Source organism: Heptranchias perlo, chromosome 11, assembly GCF_035084215.1.
Source record: "Heptranchias perlo isolate sHepPer1 chromosome 11, sHepPer1.hap1, whole genome shotgun sequence".
In the NCBI taxonomy this organism is placed as follows: Eukaryota; Metazoa; Chordata; class Chondrichthyes; order Hexanchiformes; family Hexanchidae; genus Heptranchias; species Heptranchias perlo.
The window spans coordinates 76240784-76249760 of NC_090335.1; positions in this window are offsets into that span (position 1 = coordinate 76240784).

The window sequence follows — 8977 nt, forward strand, 5'->3', positions numbered from 1 at the left end:
CGCTGGCCCCTTGTTTCCACTGATTCCAGCCAGCGATGTTCCTTTAATGCGAAGCTGTCAAATCGCTGGCGAACGAGGAGGAGAAAGTTCCGGATTTCCGCGTTTCGCTGTGCATGTGCAAACACTGGAACTTGCTCCTCGATTTCGCCACTGACAAGGGTGAGCGCTGTTAAGTTCACCATTCTTTTCTTTTTCATAAGCAATTTCTGGGCCATTGAATTGTCATTTTCAAACCAGTAACTGTCCACATCCCTGTGGGGCCTGAGCCAGCAGCATGCAAGACAGCTGTCCTAACTCGACCATCACTCACTGGGTTCTTCAAATAATTCAAGGTTCATTTTTCCTTCACTGAATGAGAATCTAACCAGATTCCACAATCCGCAAATTAAAAAGTAAATCGCTACCAGCACCACACCGACTTGTTACTGTTGGTCACAAGCTTACAGCAGCAGGTTTGTTGCCTGCCTTTTATCATAGTAGGTACAGCAAGGAAAGAGGCCATTCGGCCCATCGTGCCTATACCGGCTCTTTCAAACAGCTATCCATTTAGTCCCATTCTCCTGTAAATTTTTTCTCTTCAAGTATTTATCCAATTCCCTTTTGAAAGTTATTATTGTATCTGCTTCCACCGCCCTTTCAGGCAGCGCATTCCAGATCATAACTTGCTGTGTGTAAAAAAAAAAAATGTGTTCCTCCTCTCGCCTCTGGTTCTTTTGCCAATTACTTTAAATCTGTGTCCTCTGGTTACTGACCCCTCTGCCATTGGAAACAGTTTCTCCTTATTTACTCTATCAAAACAGTTCATAATTTTGAACACGTCAATCAAATCTCCTCTTAACCTTCTCTGCTCTAAGGAGAACAACCCCAGCTTCTCCAATCTCTCTACATAACTGAAGTCCCGCATCCCTGGTACCATTCTAGTAAATCTTTTCTGCACCCTCTTAAGGCCTTGACATCCTTCCTAAAATGTGGTGCCCAGAATTGAACACAATACTCCAGCTGAGGCCTAACCAGTGTTTTATAAAGGTTTAGGATAACTTCCTTGCTTTTATACTCTATGCCTCTATTAAAAAAGCCCAGGATCCCATATGCTTTACAGCCTTCTCAACTTGTCCTGCCACCTTCAAAGATTTATGTACGTACACCCCCACGTCTCTATGTTCCTGCACCTCCTTTAAAATTGTACCATTTAGTTTATATTGCCTCTCCTCATTCTTCCTACCAAAATGTATCACTTCACACTTCTCTGCGTTAAATTTCATCTGCCATGTGTCTGCCCATTCCACCAGTCTGTCTATGTCATCCTGAAGTCTGTTACTATCCTCCACATTGTTTATTACATTTCCAAGTTTCGTGTCATCTGTAAAATTTGAAATTATACCCAAGTCCAGGTCATTAATATATATCAAAGAGCATTGCTCCTAATACTGACCCCTGGGGAACACCACTGTATACTTCCCTCCAGTCTGAAAAACAACCATTCACCACTGCTCTCTGCTTTCTGTGCCTTGGCCAATTTTGTATCCACGCTGCCATTGTCCCTTTAATCCCATGGGCTTTAATTTTGTTAACAAGTCTTTAATGTGGAGTCTTATCAAATGCATTTTGAAAGTCCATATACATAACATCAACCGCACTACCCTCATCAATCCTCTCCGTTACTTCATCAAAGGAAAGATAGAGCAGGAGGGAAGAGAGGAGGGGGAGTTGCGTTCTTGATTAGTGAGAACATCACGGCAGTAGTGAGAGAGGATATATCCGAGGGTTCGCCCACTGAGTCTATATGGGTAGAACTGAAAAATAGGAAGGGAGAGATCACTTTGATAGGATTGTACTACAGACCCCCAAATAGTCAACGGGAAATTGAGGAGCAAATATGTAAGGAGATTACAGACAGCTGCAAGAAAAATAGGGTGGTAATAGTAGGGGACTTTAACTTTCCCAACATTGACTGGGACAGCCATAGCATTAGGGGCTTGGATGGAGAGAAATTTGTTGAGTGTATTCAGGAGGAATTTCTCATTCAGTATGTGGATGGCCCGACTAGAGAGGGGGCAAAACTTGACCTCCTCTTGGGAAATAAGGAAGGGCAGGTGACAGAAGTGTTAGTGAGGGATCACTTTGGGACCAGTGATCATAATTCCAGTAGTTTTAAGATAGCTATGGAGAAGGATAGGTCTGGCCCAAAAGTTAAAATTCTAAATTGGGGAAAGGCCAATTTTGATGGTATTAGACAGGAACTTTCAGAAGTTGATTGGGAGAGTCTGTTGGCAGGCAAAGGGACGTCTGGTAAGTGGGAGGCTTTCAAAAGTGTGTTAACCAGGGTTCAGGGTAAGCACATTCCTTATAAAGTGAAGGGCAAGGCTGGTAGAAGTAGGGAACCTTGGATGACTCGGGGGATTGAGGCCCTAGTCAAAAAGAAGGAGGCATATGACATGCATAGGCAGCTGGGATCAAGTGGATCCCTTGAAGAGTATAGAGATTGCCGGAGTAGAGTTAAGAGAGAAATCAGGAGGGCAAAAAGGGGACATGAGATTGCTTTGGCAGATAAGGCAAAGGAGAATCCAAAGAACTTCTACAAATACATAAAGGGCAAAAGAGTAACTAGGGAGAGAGTAGGACCTCTTAAGGATCAACAAGGTCATCTATGTGCGGAACCACAAGAGATGGGTGAGATCCTAAATGAATATTTCTCATCGGTATTTACGGTTGAGAAAGGCATGGATGTTAGGGAACTTGGGGAAATAAATAGTGATGTCTTGAGGAGTGTACATATTACAGAGAGGGAGGTGCTGGAAGTCTTAACGCGCATCAAGGTAGATAAATCTCCGGGACCTGATGAAATGTATCCCAGGACGTTATGGGAGGTTAGGGAGGAAATTGCGGGTCCCCTAGCAGAGATATTTGAATCATCGACAGCTACAGGTGAGGTGCCTGAAGATTGGAGGGTAGCAAATGTTGTGCCTTTGTTTAAGAAGGGCGGCAGGGAAAAGCCTGGGAACTACAGACCGGTGAGCCTGACATCTGTAGTGGGTAAGTTGTTAGAGGGTATTCTGAGAGACAGGATCTACAAGCATTTGGAGAGGCAGGGACTGATTAGGAACAGTCAGCATGGTTTTGTGAGAGGAAAATCATGTCTCACGAATTTGATTGAGTTTTTTGAAGGAGTAACCAAGAAGATAGATGAGGGCTGTGCAGTAGACGTGGTCTACATGGACTTTAGCAAAGCCTTTGACAAGGTACCACATGGTAGGTTGTTACATAAGGTTAAATCTCACGGGATCCAAGGTGTGGTAGCCAATTGGATACAAAATTGGATTGACGACAGAAGACAGAGGGTGGTTGTAGAGGGTTGTTTTTCAAACTGGAGGCCTGTGACCAGCGGTGTGCCTCAGGGATCGGTGCTGGGTCCGCTGTTATTTGTTATTTATATTAATGATTTGGATGAGAATTTAGGAGTCATGGTTAGTAAGTTTGCAGATGACACCAAGATTGGTGGCATTGTGGACAGTGAAGAAGGTTATCTAGGATTGCAACGGGATCTTGATAAATTGGGCCAGTGGGCCGATGAATGGCAGATGGAGTTTAATTTAGATAAATGTGAGGTGATGCATTTTGGTAGATCGAATCGGGCCAGGACCTACTCCGTTAATGGTAGGGCGTTGGGGAGAGTTATAGAACAAAGAGATCTAGGAGTACAGGTTCATAGTTCCTTGAAAGTGGAGTCACAGGTGGATAGGGTGGTGAAGAAGGCATTCGGCATGCTTGGTTTCATTGGTCAGAACATTGAATACAGGAGTTGGGATGTCTTGTTGAAGTTGTACAAGACATTAGTAAGGCCACACTTGGAATACTGTGTACAGTTCTGGTCACCCTATTATAGAAAGGATATTATTAAACTAGAAAGAGTGCAGAAAAGATTTACTAGGATGCTACCGGGACTTGATGGTTTGACTTATAGGGAGAGGTTAGATAGACTGGGACTTTTTTCCCTGGAGAGTAGGAGGTTAAGGGGTGATCTTATAGAAGTCTATAAAATAATGAGGGCCATAGATAAGGTAGATAGTCAAAATCTTTTCCCAAAGGCAGGGAAGTCTATAATGAGGGGACATAGATTTAAGGTGAGAGGGGAGAGATACAAAAGGATCCAGAGGGGCAATTTTTTCACAAAGGGTGGTGAGTGTCTGGAACGAGCTGCCAGAGGCAGTAGTAGAGCCGGGTACAATTTTGTCTTTTAAACAGCGTTTGGACAGTTACATGGGTAAGATGGGTATAGAGGGATATGGGCCAAGTGCAGGCAATTGGGACTAGCTTAGTGGTATAAACTGGGCAACATGGACATGTTGGGCCGAAGGGCCTGTTTCCATGTTGTAAAAAAAGAACTCAATCAAGTTAGTCAAACACGATTTTCCTTTAACAAATCCGTGCTGGCTTTCATTTATTTGCCCATATTTTTCCAAGTGCCAATTATTTTTGTCCCGGATTATTGCCTCAAAGTTTCCCCACCACCGACGTTATGCTTACTGGCCTGTAATTGCTGGGCTTATCCCTCTCCCCTTTTTTTGAACAGAGGTGTAACATTTGCAATCCTCCAGTGCTCTGGCACCACTTCCATATCTAAGGAGGATTGGAAGATTGTGGCCAGAGCCTCCGCAATTTCCACCCTTACTTCCCTCAGTAACCTAGGATGCATCCCATCTGGACCGAGTGACTTTATCTATTTTTATCCTATCCAGTATCGCTGCTACCTCCTCCTTTACTGCTACAATGGCAGCATCCTCTTCTCTAGTGAAGACCGATGTGAAGTATTCATTTAGTGCCTCAGCCATACCCTCTGCCTCCACAAGATGATCTCCTTTTTAGTCCCGAGTCGGACCCACCCTTCCTTTGACTACCCTTTTACTATTTATATGTTTATAAAAGACTTTTGGGTTCCATTTTATGTTAGCCACTAATCTATTCTCATTCTCTCTCTTTGTCCCTCTTATTCCCTTTTTTTAGATCTCCTCTGTACTTGACGTATTCAGCCTGGTTCTCTACTGTGTTATGAACCTTACATTTATCATAAGCCTCCTTTTTCTGTTTTGTTTTAATCTCTATATCTTTAGTCATTCAGGGAGCTCTAGCTTTGGATGTCCTTCCTTCCCTCCTCGTAGGAATGTGTCTTCTCTGTACCCGAACCATCTCCCCCTTGAAGGCCTCCCATTGTTCAATTATTGTTTTGCCACCAATTTTTGATTCCAATCCACCTGAGCAAGATCCCTTTTTAACTCACTGAAATTAGTCCTCCTCCAGTTAAGTATTCTTACGTTTGATTGTTCCTCTCCTTTTCAATAACTATTCTAAACCTAATGATATTGTGATCACTGTTCCTCAAATGCTCCCCCGCTGAAACAAGCTCCACTTGCCCCACGTCATTCCCTAGAACTAGATCCAGCACTGCTTCCTTCCTTATTGGGCCGGAAATACACTGATCAAGAAAATTATCTTAGATACACTTCAGGAATTCCTCCCCCTCTTTGCCCTTTACACTGTTACTGCCAAAATCTATATTGGGATAATTGAAGTTCTCCATTATCACTACTCCCCCTCCGTCTCACCCCCTCCGTCTCGCCCTCATGGAATAGCGCGAGTGTGCTATTTTGTCTATTCGAGGTCTGAATTTCAATTCTATTTTAACAAAAAAAAGTAGTTAAAGCGGAAACTCAAATTAGTATGATAAGGCTATAACGGATTTAATTTAACTATTTCTCTAATATAAATGTAGTATAATGAGGTTACAATGGCCAAATTAAACTAAAGTATTTGCTGCAGTCCTGTATTTACTGAAATGAGTGCTGGTCATTGCAGGAAGGCTGGAATCACGTGATTATCGGTGACGACCCTCTGAGAATGGCCGCAATCCCCACAAACTCGGCACGGACTCGATGGGCCTAATGGCCGCCTCCTGTGCTGTAACCATTCTATGATTCTATAACTCGTTATCCTCATTATTTTGACCTGTGGGCAGGGCCAGTTTTGTCGGTGGGGCCAGCTTCGGGTGCAGTGATTTTTAAGGTTGCGTCTATTACCACCACCGTGGTAGAACTAACATAACTGCTATTGCCACCAACGGGAAGTGGGAGGACAATATTCACCCAACCTTTTGTCTGGAATGTGTGATTTGATCCAGTCATTGTCAGGCAGGCTACAGCGTTCAGACAAGGCACAGCGCTAACACTACCGAGTTCAGAGGATGAACAGTACTAACACTACCGAGATCAGAAAGGGAGGGGTGAGGCCATGGAGGGATTACAACGTGAGAATCAGAATTTTAAAATCAAAGTGTTGGTGGACCAGGAGCCAAGCACAGGGGTGATGGATGAATGAGACTTGCTGCGAGTTAGGATACGTGCAGCAGAGTTTTGGATGAGCTCAAGTGGGTGGAAGATGAGAGGCCGGCCAGGGGTGCATTGGAATTGTTGAGTCTGGAGATAACAAAGGAATGGATGAGGCTTTCAGCAGCAGATGGACTGAGTCAGGGGCTGAGACGGGCAATGTTGTGGAGGTTTATGATGCTACCTCAATTGTTAATTTTAAATCTGAGATTGATAGATTTTTGTTAACCAAAGGTATTAAGGGATATGGGGCTAAGGCGGGTATATGGAGTTAGGTTACAAATCAGTCATGATCTCATTGAATGGCGGAACAAGCTCGAGGGGCTAAATGGCCTTCTCCTGAGCTAATGAGAGGATATGGGATCAGAAGCTCAGCTAAGGGTCAATTAGGATGCCGAGGTTGCAAACGGTTTGTTTCAGCCTGAGACAGCGGCCAGGGAGGGAGGTGGAATCAGTAGTGAGGGAACGGAATTTGTGGCAGGGACCGAAGACATTGTCCTTGGGTCTTCCCAATGTTTAAATGGAGGAATTTGCAGTCCATCCAAGACTGGATGTTGGACAATCAGTCTGACAACACAGAGGCAGTGGAGGGGTCGAGAGAGGTGGTGGTGAGGTAGAGCTCGGCGTCGTCAGTATACATGTGGAACCTGACGTTATGTCTTTGGATGATGTCGTCAAGGGACAGCATGTAGATGAGAAATAAGAGAGGGCCAAGGATAGATCGATCGGGGACTCCAGAGGTAATGGCGCGGGGGCAGGAAGAGAAGCCATTGAAGGAAATTCTCTGGCTACAACTGGACAGGTAATAGTGGAACAAAGCAAGGGCATTCCCACTCAGCTGGACAATGGAGGAGAGGCGTTGGAAGAGGATGGTGTGGTTAACTGTGTCTAAAAACTACTGAAATAAAGATGAGGAGGGAGAGTGCACCACGGCCACAGTCACTGAGGATCTCACTACTGACTTTGATTAGAGCCGAAATCTGATTGGAGAGTTTCAAACATGGAGTTGCAGGAAAGGTGGCCGACAGGTGTGGGGCCAATGGGCAGCAGCATTGCCTTCTACTCCACAGCTGCAGATAACGCACTGGAGTACAGGCGGTAGCTGTTGGGAATTGCAGGCAACGCAAACTGCACAGTGCCGCCTCTTCACTCCTACAGCTGCCCTGCCAGTTGGGTTATGTGTATCTATGAATTGCTGCTCGTCCTCCTTCCATTTGCTCCTTCTCTTCCTCATTCAAGAAAAAGAGATCACAAGGTAACTGTGGATGAGCAAGGCCATTTGGCTCACCTTGAATTAAGTGTTGATCCCTATGTGTGTGTGAAGAATGATTTCTTGATATCATTCCTACATTTGAATCTCTGTTGTTTTCTCCTACACTGACGATCCTCCTTGTGGCTTTTCTCTGCACTGCCCACAGCACATCAGTGCCACAGTGACCGGCACTGCACAGGGGAGTCAAGGTGTGGTCTGAGCAGCAGACTCTTCACAACTTCCTCTGACATAAAGGCATGGACTTTCCTTACGAAAACCACCCACTTCTGGTTGGTGATCTGGCAAGTGAAGTGGGGCAGGGCCCCTCAGCCCAAACTCCGCCCCAAAACTGGTCATCTCGATTTCTGCCTTGATTTCCCTCCCATGACCCCTCTGCGGCCCTGATCATCCTGCTGGCAGCGCGCCCACCGGAATCAAATGAACAGAAGTGACAACAGCTGCTAAATACTACAATCTATCTTTCTTAGGTCCAAAGTGGATGACCTCACTTTCCCACAATAAACTCCATCTGCCACAGTTTTGCCCACTCACTTAATCTATCAATGTCCCTTTGCAACTTTCTGCTCCCATCTAACTTAGTGTCATCAGCAATCTTAAATATATGGCTCTTTATTCCTTCCTCCAAGTCATTTATAAATAGAGTGTAACGCTGAGGCCCCAACACAGATCCCTGGGGGACACCACTAGTCACATCCTGCCAATTTGAGTACATACCCATTATTCCTACTCTCTGTCTCCTACCCACTAACCAACTCCCTATCCAAGCCAATAGGATGCCTCCAATTCTATGCACTCTCATTTTCGTTAACAGCCTCTTATGTGGAACCTTGTCGAATGCTATCAGCATGATCTGTAAAAACTCCAGCGAAACTCCCGTCTGCTGGGGGAGTGAGGCCTCCACATTGCGAGTAGCTGCTGGGGGGATTGCGTGGGCAGGCATATGTCCCACCCTGCCCACTTCACCAACACCATCTCATTGCTGTTTGTGGGACCTTGCTGTGTGCAAATTAGCTGCCGTGTTTTGGTTCCTTTATTTCCTTCCTTCCTTCCCCTGGTCTGGTCCCCATCTTCACTCCTGCAGGCCCAAGGGGGCACAGTCCTGGTAGTGTCCGGTGCACAACACACTTAACCATCCAACACCTTATCAGAATGGACAACCTCAAGTGCTTTCAGGCCTCACCCTCCTCTGCCAAGACCGCCTATTACTCCAGGGTCATCCTGGAGAGCAATGATAATCCTCCACTTCTTTACTGAACCATCACTCATTTCCATGAACTCGCCCCTACCTACCCCTCACCTCCAACAACAAGTTGCGAGGAACTCACTG